Here is a 15,255-nt window from a genome sequence, read left to right as displayed (position 1 = left end):
CTGCATCCAAGCACTGTACACAGTTTCTGTAATCTCACTATGCAGTTAGGGTGGCGTTCTTGTTGCAAGTGCTTTATACATAAGTAAGTTGATATCTATAATTTATATAATCTAAGTAACTTCAAAAATACTTGAAATGTATGTAGTTTATAACTCAATTACTTACATTATTGTTTTAAGATTAAAAAAAAAAGTGTATAATGAAATTTAACTAATCTACTCTGTGTTCAAGCCATCTTTCTTAAAGGCTGAAAGTACAGTATGTGGTGTCTTGCCACATTCGTGTTTTTTCCACACAATATAACATTGTCACGTTATGTGTGATTTGCGCTGTGGGTATGGTGTGAATTTGTAAATGAGATCTGCAGTGTGAGAACTGTTCAGTTAAATTAAAGTGTTAAATGTCTGTTTGAAATGTCTGCTTTTCTTGCCTTAGACCACCATAGAAAATTTTCCAAGTAATGTTTCTCCAATTAAGACCCGGACCGACTTCTGCAAGACGTGGACATCAACCGACTGCGAGCTGCTGTCTTTCGTGATGTTGTGAGTAAATGTCAAATCATCCTCAAATGCCCTTTGAATGAAGCATCAGTGTGCATCTCCCCATGTTTAAATGTACACACTGTAGACAATGTAAACATGTAGACATACACACAGAATCTTTTGGTTCATATGGTCAATACATCACAAATTTGCTTTTATGATTGAAGAAGTAGAAATCCCAAATATTGGAGTAACTCATTTAAATATTATTTTCTATATTTTTTTCAGGTTAATATTAGATTTTTAATGACAGATTTTTTTGTTCATTTATTTTTGTATCACCATTTTTGAAATGTCACACTGTAACTCAAAGCAGAATCAGTTCAGAGTAGCATTTCTGCTTTGCGTGACATGATTTAGTCATGTTAACTCTTCTTCATACCATTAGCTGCTTTTATGTTGTGCTCCACAGGATGACAGTAAGCAGGCCCAGTTCCTGGCTCTTGCTGTTGTCTATTTTATCTCAGTGCTGATGGTGTCTAAGTACAGGGACATCCTGGAACCCCAGCGGGAGATGGTCAGGTCTATCAGCCAATCAGGAAGAGGCATTCGACAGGAAATAAATTCCCCCACCAGCACAGGTGTTGTAGTTGTTGGTATTTTTATATATTAACAATAAGCAAAACAACTTAATTTGCATTGCTTATTTGCATAAATGTCTTCTAATGCCATTAGCCAGGTAGTTTGTGTGTGTGTGTGTGTGTGTGTGTGTCTGTTTCATACTAGATACTAATTATATTGGAAAAAAAATGTAGGTCTCCACAGGGTCCGTCTCAAGCTGGTTCCAAACAACTTCTCTTCACCACCTCCCACATTTATTATTCATAAGCTCCACTAATTATCCTGCATAAAATTAAACATGCAGCCCTTACAGAATTCTTGAAGGAAATCACTGCTGTCTGTAAAACGGTCGCAAAATTGGATGAATGTCCAGTAGTTTGAAGGATGCATCAAAGAACTACTGGAAATGTAAGATGTGTTCATTTCTGACTGGGTTTTGTTGGGAAATTATAGTGAAAAGAATAGTGAGTGAGAAAGAGAAGAAAGAGTATAAAGAAAGAAGATTCCCTGAAGAAAGAGCATGCATGGGGGGGGGGAGCTGTTATTTTTAGAGCCATATGTGTGTGTGCATTTTGGGAGAGATCCACCAGAGGAGAATGGGATCATAGAGGCTGAGGCACTACGCTGTGTCGCCCTCATAAATTTCAGGGAAGAAAGGCTATGGATGGGAATTTTTCCAAACTGCATGTAGCAGGCCATTGTCTGCACTCAAATCAGCATTCAGGCGTACTTTATAGCTGAATTGGGCCCCATTGACCTTGCTAAAGGCTCTTGATGAATATTACTGAAAAATGCCTAACATGTGGAGAACAACTGGATATAGATGAGCAAGAGTTTGGATATTGAGTGGTCTTGTCTGAAAGGGCTTGATTTTATTATATAGGATGAAAGTGGATGCATGTTGAAGAGTCTTGACAGCAAGTATTTTTGAAGGACAGAAACGCTGTCATTGTGTTCAGACAGTATGTATTTTAACATTTTAAAGCAAAATTTAAAAAGCATCTCTATTGATATTCACATACACACACACACACACACACACACACACACACACACAGTATTTATTATTTATAAAACAATATTAAAAAAAAATGTATATACATATGTAAAAATGTATTTATAATTATGTTAAATAATATATATATATATATATATATATATATATATATATATATATATAATTATAATTATATAATCATATATATAGGCATTATATCATGGATGGATGATAAATGGGATGGATGGATGGATGGATGGATGGATGGATGGATAGATAGATAGATAGATAGATAGATAGATAGATTGATAGATTGATTGATTGAGATACTGTAATGTCATAAATTTGATAAATTAATGTTAAAAAACCTAGTAATTCTAGTTATCATTTTCTAATAATCTCAGATTTTTATTATATTTAATAAATTTTCTACACTGCGATATATTATCCTCAGAGCACCCATCAGCCCTCTCTGACAGTCGCAAGGATGCCGTTAGTGTTCTGGAGGAGTTCCGTCAGGAGTCATCCCTCCCTCACTCTGACTCAGGACTGGGGGACGAGCAGGTGTCTAGTGTGATGAACGGGGCCGACCTGGACCTCGCCATGGGTGGCCCGAACGGCATGAGCGGCCTGTTCTGCACACTGTCATCAGAGGCCAGGTCACAGGAGAGCCTGACTGAGCCATCGATTGTGGATCACCTTAAACCCGCCTCCATCTCCAGCATCAGCCAGTCCAACAAAGGCATCAATGTCAAGGAAATCCTGAAGAGCCTGGTAGCAGCTCCTGTGGAGACCACAGAGAGCGGGCCAGACACCCTGCCCTACCCTGACCACCAAGCCATGAAGAGGGAAGCCCAAGCCATGTTACCCATGCAGTTCCATTCCTTTGACAGGTACCATCTTCTCATTGTAACAATGCAAACATTTTGAGGAGTCTTTGACAACATTTTAAATGAAAAGTGTAAATTTAGTATGAGTTTAATTGAAAGCATTTGTGGCATAATGTTGATAACAACAAAATTAAGTTCTACTTGTCACTCCTTTTCTTTAAATAACGTAAAGATCTAGATGACAGTGAAGAGCTTACAATACACGTGAATGGGTCCAATTCATAAACTTTAACATGCTTCCAGTTTAAATAGTATAACAACAAGACATAAACAATATGCATATTAACATGATTTCAGTGTAAAAAGAAAAATAATCCTTCATTAACCTTTTCTGTGGTTTTAAGGTAAGAATGAATGTAAGTGCTTTTTATAAAATTCTAACATTCTAATTTTTGTATGAAGAAAACTTTAGATTTTGTGATAGTTCTACAAAAGCTGTCAATTGAGCTTTACTTGAATTGAACCAGGAATAATCCTTTAAAGGTCCACCCAAAATTCATCAAACCTGTATGACTTTATTTCTTCTGAAAACCACAAAATTAGATGTTTTGAAGAATGTGGGTAACCATACGGTTCATGTTCCAATTGACTTTCATTGTATAGACAAACATATACAGTGAAAGTCAGTGGAAACCTAAAGTGTTTAATTGCCATCATTCTTCATAATATATTCTTTTGTGTAACGCTGAAGAACTGAAGTCATTCAGAATTGGAACGACATGAGGGTGAGTAAATGACAGAATTTTGCTTGTAATGATATGAACCTCCACCAGGTGGCAGCAGTATACATCAGCTTGAGTGCCAAATGTGAAATCATGTGGCTTTACCGTGATTGAATGTTTTTATTGTTTTTTTGTCACCACTAGCACTACAGTAGCCCATTTACTGCAGATGCATACGTACAAGGCCCTTAAAAGTACAGTGACCTTTTCTGTGTGCCTGCGATCCCTTCCGTGCCTTTAAACACTACACAATATATTACAGTCAAACCATGATGAATTCTTGGATTAGGCTTTTCCCTGAGGAATGGCCTTAATGATTTTCTTGGTCATAAGCAAGCCATAACTCACTTTAAATTCCCCATACTTTCTATCACGAAGAATTGCTGTGTTTGAAAATGTCTCAGAGATGTGTTTGAGCGTTTTGTGACGTGTTTACATTCCAAGGCTAGATAAAATCACAGAATGATTTGTCTCTGCTCTTAACACATGTCTTCAGTTTTGCTGCAAAGCTGTTCATGGCTGGCCAAAATCAACATATGTAAACAGAAATTGTGTAAATGGAAAAGAGGATATATATATATATATATATGTATATGTGTGTATATATATATATGTATATGTATATGTATATGTATATGTATATGTATATGTATATATATATATATATGTATATGTATATGTATATAATTTTTTTATTATTTATTTAATTATTATTTTATTGAATACAACACCAGAAGTCACACAGAGCAGAATGTTCTGGAAAGTTTTCATTCATTTTGACAGTTTTAAGTTTCGATGTGGGTAAAGTATTGGAATGTTATATATATTGTGTCCATGAATTCAATATTCTATCAGCCTAAAATAATTTTTAACCATTTTTACATCTTGAGTTGTTCATACATAAAATGCTTTTGTTTTAGATGCTGTCAATATGCTAATAATTGTAAGTTTATTACTATAAGTTGTATAAAATTACTACATGCTTGTATAGACAAGAATGCAAAAATCATTTTTAGAACCACACTTTACAAACATATATTTGTTGCCTAGTGGCGTTTTATTGTATTATCAACAAATTACATGTCAGTAAGCATGTTTGACAATGGTTGGTAGTTTTTATTTAGTATTTATTTATTTATTAATTTTTATGTCAGCTAGATACAGTATCTAAACGGGCAGATTATTTATTTATTTTTTGCAGATTAAGTTACAATGTGTGCCTGAATTTGTGGATTTTTTATTTATTTTTTGTTTTGAAGAAACTAAAAGATTGACGGTAGCCATTGACTTCCATAGTAGTCAACTGTTTGGTTATCAACATTCTTCAAAATATCCTCTTTTGTGTTCAGCAGAAGAAAGAAACTCATACAGGTTTTGGAACAAGTGGAGGGTGAGTAAATCGATTTCATTATTTTAATTTTTGGGTGAACTATCCCTTTAAATCTAGGCCCAAATAATGTGCTTCTCCCTGCTTAGATATTGAGTCACAAGAACAATGGATCTGTAGTAATGTGTGCAACCGCCACAGATGAGGTGTGCCTGCTGACTAGTAAAGGTGGTGTGTGTGTAGATGTGTTTGTGAGTGTTAGGGAGGGTCTCCAGGGCGTTGATGACAGATTAAACAGAAGCGCCCCACTGTGCCCTTAGCTCCCCTCCTGTCGTCCTCACCCCTCAGCACCCTAATAGAGGCTGGCAGGCAGAAATGAGTTGCCATGGCAGAGTGTATTATTTTTGAAATGCTTTCACACAGGCGGTCCGCAGACGCCGGGTCGTACCACTCTCTCCCGCATACTTTAATGTCATCTGCCGGCCTTGAAATTGCTGTGTCTAATTGTTTGCCACCTGCCACCAAATGAGCTGCCAGACGTGGACAGGCTTCTTGGATTGTATGTCAGAAGCTTAATAGATCAGGAGTGACAACATCAAAAAAAAAAAAAAAAAGCCTCAAACACAGGAGAGATCAGGACGACTTACACATCACAGTCTTTCTGGGTGTTTCCAAAGGTGAATTTTTTCAATTAGTATTGAATTACCAGGAAGCTGTGTTTGCAGATTGGGCCGCCACCATGAAAGACTTGCTTTAGTCAATTTAAATCAAGGAGAAACACTTTAATACATTAACATCAGTCCGTATCAATGCTAATGGATGGTATGCTAATAAACTGAGTGATACAAAATATATTTGCCATTATGTGAGACCAACACATATAATTATTGTTATTGTTAATGTTTATTTATGCACTGAGACTGTTTGTAATCCTAATAGCCTTTTCAAATAAAACATATTAACTATTTGCATTATTCATAGTCTACCCGAGTTTAATCTGTGCTTTATTCAAAGTAAGTCCATTTTAAAATCCTATTGATAAAATATGCACAGGATAATTCATACATCATTCACAAGCTCCCAGCCAATGAATAATTCATGAGGAGTGTTGATTAGAAGCTTGTTTATCAGTCTAATACTCTCAGCTCTACCTGTCAAATACCTGCAAGAAGCCAACATGTTTTGAGTAAAAATACCCTATCAATATGAGCCAACATTTATAAAGAATGCTTTTAGCACCTTGTTGAATCAATGCCACGTAGAATTAAGGCAGTTCTGAAGGCGAAAGGGGGTCAAACACAGTATTAGTATGGTGTTCCTAATAATCCTTTAGGTGAGTGTACTAAACTGTTCTTCAGTGTATAATACAGTGAATATGCTTTGAGTGTCATTTATTTGTTGTTGTGGTAAATATGAGGCCAAGAAGTTTTGATTTGTATTCTAAACTGTAATTTTTACACTACCAAACCAAAAGTTTGGGGTCAGTAAGTTTATTATTATTAGTAGTAGTAGTATTTATTTAGTTAGTTGTTTATTTATTTAGACTTTTTTTGATTGGACAATTGACAGGGAAGACATTTAAAATGTTATAACCGATTTCTATTTCAAATTAATGCTGTTGTTTTAAACTTTCTAATTGTCATAGAATCTTGATTTAAAATGTCTCAAAAAAAAAATCACAAAAATATAAAGCACATCTGTTTTAAACATCGATAATAATAACAAATGTTTCTTGAATGGCAAATCAGCATATTTGTATGATTTCTGAAGGATCATCATCCTTTTTCTTTTTTTCTTTCTTTTTCTTAAATGCATCCTGGGTGAGCATAAGTGACTTATTAAAAAGACTTTAAAAGGTCTTAAAGACCCCAGACTTTTAAACCGTAATGTATGTATTTGCATCTACAAGGATAATTCCTCATAACTCAAATAGACAATGGTACACATGTATGATTTTAAGGATCTGTTATTCTCTATTTGAAGTGCTCAAGGGGAAGCACATGTCACAGAATGTTTTTGCTTCCTCGCATGCAATCTATGAGGATCTCTCTGTGTCACGCCAACATGTTAAAGAGAGCGTGTCGTCGGGACGAGTGGCAGTATCCCAGACAAGTGCTCTAATGGCTTCATCCTCTCTCTGTACAGTGTCTGCTCTGAGGTCACATTGTGCGCATCAGGAGGCTTAGCAGGTGACATTAGAACCAGCCCTGTGCTACATCACCAAAAAAACATGCAGATCTCTGTATCGGCCAGCATCTTGAACCACGTCAAGTCGTGATAAAAAGAAACCAGACCGATATACACACCAACAAAATATCATTCCATTCTCCAAAGCACTTGACTCTGTCATGTTAATAATATCAAACTAATCCTCTCCTGCTCTTTGCTATCAGGCTAAGGTGGGTTTCCATGAATCTGCGAAGCTCCAGAATGTCTTGTGAAGACACACAGGAGATTATCGGCGAGGTCAAGAGTTTAACGCAAACTCGTGATCCTGCTCATCTCCAGCACTATTTTCATCTCGTTAGACTGTTGCCTCTGGAAACCATGTAATTTCCTTCTACATCTATAAATAAGCTTTGAAAAAGGCTAAATATAATTTCTTGAAGGCATAATTAAGTTGATTAGTATATTTAGGCCCTTTTTAATGGTTTAATTGGTTTAGTAGCTATATTTAGAGACTGTTTCTTAAATTAGCTTTTCAGAGATTGCAGCTGGCCAGTGTTGAGATGATTGCTGGTATTGTGCTTTTCTTTAACTGGAGGGGGTTGTTCCTGTTATGCCGTACCTTTTAAAGTACTTTCTGTAACTTTATTTTAAAAATTAATATACTTACGTGTTTAAGTATTTCTATTAAAGGATGTTCCAAACTTTCAGACATACGATCTCGCATTGTTCAAACACTTAAATTCATTTTACCATGACAAGAAAGGTGAGAAAAACAGAACCGGATGGAAAACTTCCTTAGATGAGGGTGTCACCTTTTGATGTTTTATGTCTTCTGATATTTTTGCTTATTGATATTTTCAATTTTCATCCATCTTTCCTCTCTATCTTTATTTGTTCCTACACTTTTATCCTATATTTAATTACATTTCCCCCCTTTTTTTTAAACTTTATCTTATGCATGCCAACTTATACCACAAAACTTCCTCGAAAGTAAAGTAATTGAGAAACTAGCTTTTGCATGTGTATATGAATATATATATATATATATATAGATAGATAGATAGATAGATAGATAGATAGATAGATAGATTTAGATATAGATATATATATATAGTAGATAGATAGTTAGAAAGAAAAAAAACTTAATTGATGACCAGATAGATATATATACCATATAACTTTTTATAATTTAAGAATATTTTATATTAATATTTAATCCAATATAGTGAGATATAATAGGGCCATGAACATGTACTGGATTGTAGGAATAACCCATAAGGTTTTCTAAGGTGAGAATCTCAAAACTGCACTGCAATAGCAACAGCAAATTTCTGCAACACACCTGGAAAGTATCTTCTGATGAATTTTGCTCCGAGTTTGACATTATGTCAAGTCACAGCAGTGGACAAACAGCAGGAAAGGGAAACATACCCAAAACCCAGCAGTCACAGCTTTTGATTTTATTGTTTGTTTGTCCTGAGCTCTCATTCTGTACAGTCACAAGGCAAGCGCAGGCCGGCAGGAGAGCAGGATGTTTACTTTGCCTGCTGGTCGTTCCCTTGCCACTGCGACCATTCAATCTATCCACTTTCATCCAGACTCACTGGACTGTGGAAAAAATCTCTCTCCAGCTTAATCAACTGATTTCACAAGCAATCATGTATTTATTGTTGCAGGTGAAATGTTTTATTTTGCTTTGTTAGATGTGTTTCTTTTCGCTTGTGCAGAATCTGGAAGCTTTTGTGGGTCACTTGCCATTCCTTCTGGGAAGTGCTTGGTAAAATCCTAGCTGATTGGTTAGGTGTTTACACATCCGCTGATCCCAGTACATTGTTCTGGCTTGGTTACAAGAACAGTTTGCCAGCTGCATCAAATCCAAGGTACACTTAGTAAAAGATTGTGTACACTTTCTTTTCCTCCCTCTCACAGGAGTGTGGTGGTACAGGCCAAGAAGCCTCTGTCTGTGAATACAGTGGGCAGTTCGGGCTCCAGCAGCACCCTGACCTCTGCTAGCACCCCGAACATCTTCGCTGCTGCTTCGTCCGCTACGCCCAAGAGTATGATCAACACTACAGGTAAGCATTGCTCTGACTTATGTCTCGATACAACCTTACCTACCCTCTTCTGGAATGTTGTTAATTATGGTAACTTTGTAAGGACAGACATTATCCTTAAAAGTAGATATAATGGTCACAACCGCTCTCTGTTCGTTAATGAGACGCTAATTTGAACGTGCAAGTGCTTAAGTGAATTTCCACTGAAATGCACGCTCTGCTCTGCTATTCCTAGAATAATTAAAGATGTCATTCCTAAAATAATTCAAACTCAGGAAATTAGATTTGGTGGCATCAGGCGGTTTGTCCACTAGAGGGCCCCCTTCACTAAATACTGCTTTCTTACACTATAGAAAAAAAAAAGACATGAAGATAGAATCTATATGAAATTTCAAGGTTGTTATGCAGCCACATGGAGACAATAAGGAAGTTCCATTTCAAGCGTCCCCCTCAGGGTGCTCACTATGAACACTATAGATTTTTCTCTTGAGACTGGAGCTGTTATATCTACCTTTTTGAGTGTGAAATTGTAAGTGTTTATTGCTCTAGGCAGGACATTAAGGCCTGAAAACATAATATTTGATTCTGTGGGATTCATTGAAAATATCTGTAATAGTAATAATTTGTTTAGTTCACTAATTTCAGTGTATTGGGAATTGAAAGCCAATTTTAGGTACCTCAGCTTTGAAGGACCGATTTTAGCAAAATACTATAATACTTTTTTGTGATATTATGTTTTCTGTAAGAGAGGCTCTTTTTAGTCCCCATTGACCATCATAAACCTTATTGAGATCTGCTTAGAATGCACAAGGTACATTGATTTAGATTGAGGTTGAATCAGCCCAAGCTTTCACTTCCAGCGAAATCCATCAGAATGTCCCTCTTGACGTTTCCCCTCACTTTGGTGTATTTGCTTATGGGTGGACACTCATCTCTGACACGGCGATTGATGCCTGCGTAACAGATTTCCCATCCTCAGATGTCCTGTGACAGCTTGTGGTTTCACAGGATGACAGTCCATTGCTGTGATGTATCTATCAGAAGCTCCCTGCTGCACAGAGTGCTGTGGACACTGGCTTTGACAGAGAGAGACATAAGAAGAATGTAAGATAGTGCTTCACGTTCTCAGGGGGAGGCGAAAGTATTAGGGATGTTTCTCAAAGCTTGTGCCTCTGTAGTTATGTTGTTACCTGATGAATAACCAGAAAGAGCATTTGATTTTAGTGCACCTGGGGGTTTAGTTAACTGTTGGTGGGGATATAACCGTGAGTTGTTTTCAATCTCTAAAAAGGTTGTGAGAGAAATATTTATTTGTTAAGAAATACTATATTTAAAAAATATATATATTTATATTTTCCCCTAAAGTCAACTTTTATACCAAAAACTTCATTTAGTCTGGATTTAGTCAATTTTTCTAACCTGCGATTTCTCTCTTGTTGTCTCTCAGGAGCCACAGATGCGTCCACCTCTTCTTCTTCCAGCCTTGTGAATGGAGCCACCAGCAAGAATCTGCCTGCGGTTCAGACTGTGGCCCCCATGCCTGAGGACACCATGGAGAACATGAGGTGAATCAGAGTCCCAGGATGTGAGCTGAGGTCTAAGACAGACAGCGGGACGGAGATTCAGCTTGATGTTTATTATAAAATGGAATGGTTGGATGATTGGATGAGCTGCTTTTGAAGCGGTTGTGATATATCACACCAGATGTTATTTTATGTGAATGAAAATAAGGCTGTGAGGATGCATTGTTCTGTCTTAAGCTTAGGGATGCACAATATGTCAATACCATATCAGCTATTGGTCTAATTTTTATATATAATTGGAAATTGAAAAGTGACCAATATTGGATATTTAATTGTGCATAATAATTCCCCTATTTTTATATTTACACTAACAGTCAAAACAAAAGTTTGAAATAATTAAGATTTTATTAAAATTATGTTTTATGCTAATTTATTTGATAAAAAAAATTGTATGATGAAATATTATGACAGTTTAAAAGAACTGTTTCTGTTTTATTTTAAAACATAATTTATTCCTGTGATGGTGATTTCTTCAGTGTCACATGATCCTCCAGAAATCATTCTGATATTCTGATATTTTTGATCAAAAAACGCACCCTTGGTAAGCATAATAGACTTCAAAAACAATAAAAATCTTTATTATATCAAAGTTTTGACCAGTAGTTTATACAACCTTTGCTGTCATCTAATGTAAAATTATCTTTAAAATACTAATAAATTAATAACACTTTAATATAATCTGTGGCTAATTTTGAAATGAATATCCATTTTTCATGCTGTAAATTATAAAGTTGCCTAAATTCAGTTAAAAACATGAAAATATTTGGTGTTGTATCCCTAATTTACCTAATTTTCATAATTTTCAAATCTTAACCCTTTTTTTTTTTGGAAACTTGAAAGACATTTTTCATGTTTTGTTCGGAAAAAAAAATTGACACGAAGGTATATAGATTTATGTTAAATTATTAATAATTAATTTAATTATTTATTAAACATTAGTGTCTTATAACCACCATTTGGGGGGAAAAAGCTGCACGGTTAAGCATGCAATCAGTTTTACAAACCTTGTCAATAAAAATTTAAAATTGTTCTAGTGGTTTCTAGTTTGGAATAATTATTATTATTTTAATTTTTTTCAATGTTTTAAAGTTAAATATTATTACTATTTGAATATTTTAAAATGTATACCTGTAATGCTGAATTTTCAGCTTCAGTACTGCTGTCTTAAGTGTCACATGGTCCTTCAGAAATCAAGTGTACATGATTTCACACAATACTCCTTTATCATGGTAAAATAACTGCAGAACGCACCCTTAAATGTCATATTGTTTTATTTGAGTGTGCCTGTGAGTGGGAAGTACTTCCTCTGTCAGCACCTCATCAGATGCATTTGTGTTTGTTCACCCAGCCATGCTAGTCCTGAGTTTTTATTATCACTGCCACAAGAGGGGGTCAGAACTCAGGCTTGTTTTTTCATGTTTACAGACATTGTGCCTTTCCTTTGTTTAGGGCAATGAGCGACAGTCATTTTATTTTGTTTTATTGTTGTGGTTGCAACAAACAAGACAACCCCACACCTTACATAACGTCTGTCCTCTCTCTCACTGCCCACCACGGGTGTTTGAGCTGTCAGTGAGGGCTGTGCGAGCGCTAATGCAGAGAAATCAGTGCGCATAGGTGTTTTGGGGAGTGTGTGGAAACCGTGCTGACCTTGGGTCCATCCTTTCACCTCGTCTAATGCTTTGTGACAGACACCTCACAGACATGCCACCGTCTGACTACATAGGAAAAAGTGTGTGTGTGTGTGTGTGGTTCTCTCTCGTGCTCTCCAGGGGCCTCTACACTTCACACACACACATATATACACACTCTTTGTGGCTTCTCTGCCGCGTCAGGAATCGCAAATCAGTTGCCATGGCAGCGGTAACCGACAGCACTTACTGGTGTGAAGTCAATGATGAAACTGTCTGGATGCAGAGGCTGTTATGCCTAACCCGCACTCCGAGAGACAAGAGATGGGTTACGCTGTCACTGCCTGTGTCTCATTAGTTATTTTCTGCACTTACTTTCATGACACAATAATTATTTAATTATTTTTTTTTTTTTTGCAATAAGCACACCAAAAAGGAACCGCAGTATTCTCAAAGCTCACAATCTAATTATCATCAGATTTACAACCAAGACATGCAAACCCAAGTAAATTTGCATGCTTAAACAACAAAATCCCTAGCAGTGTTAAGGGTTTATTGTGGTACCCAAGCCTCAAAATACTGTTTTTTTGCACAATATATTTTTTTAATGCTAGTATAGTAAATATGCTTGTACTTTAAGTAGTGGTAGCTACTTGTATTTTATCTGTGTAAAATTAAGCTTGAATTGGTATTATGTTTGTAATAACTTAAAATAACAAATAATGGACTGTTTGTCAGAATTCTAAAGAAGAAAAAAAAAAAAAAACACTATGAATACTAGTCCATACAGTACATACTGCTACAAACCTTTAGACACATTAGACTGATTTTATGTGTCATTCTTGAATAACATTTGGATTTCAAAGCTTTTGATTGAAAATATCTGTATTTCTGCTTTAATTACTTGTAAAATGTGGTCTAATCTTTGTTTATTTAATAAATTAAATTAATTGCTACTGCCATATAAGAACTGTACTGCATAAAGTATTAAAAGTTACTAACAAGTATGCAAACCTTTAGAGCCTTGTGACTGATTTTATATATCTTAAGTGAATAAAAAAAAAATTAAAAGCTTTAATTCCTAAATTCTTAAAATTAAATTTGTAAATATCGAAATTTCTTCATTGATTGCTCATAAAATGTATGGGACTGTGCTTTTTTCGCAATTCCAACGAAAAGTATTAATACTAACAAGTTAGCCTCATTTAATGTGAATAATCTTGAAAAATTAGGGTTAAAAATAACATTAACGTTATGTCCATTTCTCCTTTGTGTTTTTGGTCTTGACTTTGTGTTTTTGGGTTTTATGTAAGTCTTCTCAGCTAAGTTCATTTAGCTCATTGTCAGGTCCCAAGGCTGTAGGCAAGAACAGCTTCCAGTGTGCCTTAAAAAACCACAAACATGCTTATTTTCTAGTGGGGTTGGACTCCTGTAGGGTACATTTAGTTCTTGTTTCTTTTCTGCAAACTGGCTTTGTACATTGTCTTTGTTGTTTGAGCCCAGGATGTTCACTCTGAAGTTAACTGCAACTGGTTATTAGTATGTGGCTTTGGTTTGGTCTGTATCGTGTGTTGGTGTGCCATTTTACTGGTTAAGTATTAATCACAATTCATGGTTTTGTCTTCAAAATGATTATTTTTACCCAGCTTCTTTAATTCATTTGCTTTGTCTATCCACACAGTATCACCACTAAACTGGAGCGAGCTCTGGAGAAGGTGGCTCCATTACTGAGGGAGATCTTTGTGGACTTTGCACCTTTCCTCTCTCGTACACTGCTGGGCAGTCATGGGCAGGAGCTGCTCATTGAAGGTACTGATGCTGAGTTCTTTACCTCGCTTTGTTTTTCTTTTTTGCACATCCTTTTGTATTACATGTTCATGCTGATACAGGAGGGTGTAGGCTGTAGATACATTTGATTGATTTTATGTTTCTTCCCTGAATAGCCTTTCGTTTCTTGTGTGTTTATAGAATATATATCAATGTATATACACTCAAATATATCAATGTTTTTGTATGCACTTCAGATAAGTTTATGGAATTTATTTTTAAGGGGCTTGAGTGCAAAATGAAATAAAAAGCTTCAGAACTCATCATCAAGGGACATGCATGCAAAATGAAATAAACTTAAAAAATAAATATATATATTATTTACTGGATTATTTGGTATATACGTATGCAAAAGTTTGGCACCAGTTAGATTTTGTTAATACAGTTTTTGAAATCAAGAATGCATTCAATTGATCAAAAGTGACAGTAAAGATTTATAATGTTACAAAAGATTTCCATTTCAAATAAATGTTGTTTTTCTGATCTTTCTGTTCATTATGAATCCTGATAAAAATGCATCACAGTTTTGACCAAAATATTAATCAGAACTGTTGTTTTCAACACTGATAAATTTCTTAATAATTTCTCAAGGTTTGTGTGACACAGAAGACTGTAGTAATGGCTGCTGAAAATTCAGCTTTGCCATCACAGGAATAAATTACTTTTAAATATAAATAAATATCTTAATATCATAAGAAAAATCTTAGAAAACTGTTATTTTATATTGTAATAATATTCCAAAATATATGTAAATGCAGATTTGGTGAGCAAAAAGAATAATATATAATTAATATTATTAATAATTATATAATAAGTATATATATATATATATATATATATATATATATATATATATATATATATAATTTTTTTTTTTTTTTTTTTTGTGTGTATTTTTTTTTTTTTTTTTTTTTTTTTTTTTTTTTTTTTTTGGTTGTTTGTTTGCTTTTT

The 15,255-nt window shown here is 35.1% G+C and overlaps 1 pseudogene; it reads left to right on the top strand.

Moving 5' to 3' along the window:
• LOC109104379 overlaps positions 1-15,255 on the top strand; it is a 248,414-nt pseudogene that overhangs the window by 113,443 nt on the left and 119,716 nt on the right.

Source organism: Cyprinus carpio, chromosome A15, assembly GCF_018340385.1.
Source record: "Cyprinus carpio isolate SPL01 chromosome A15, ASM1834038v1, whole genome shotgun sequence".
Classification (NCBI taxonomy): domain Eukaryota; kingdom Metazoa; phylum Chordata; class Actinopteri; order Cypriniformes; family Cyprinidae; genus Cyprinus; species Cyprinus carpio.
The sequence above is the reverse complement of the archived record's forward strand: the minus strand, read 5'-3'. Positions and strand labels throughout refer to the sequence as shown.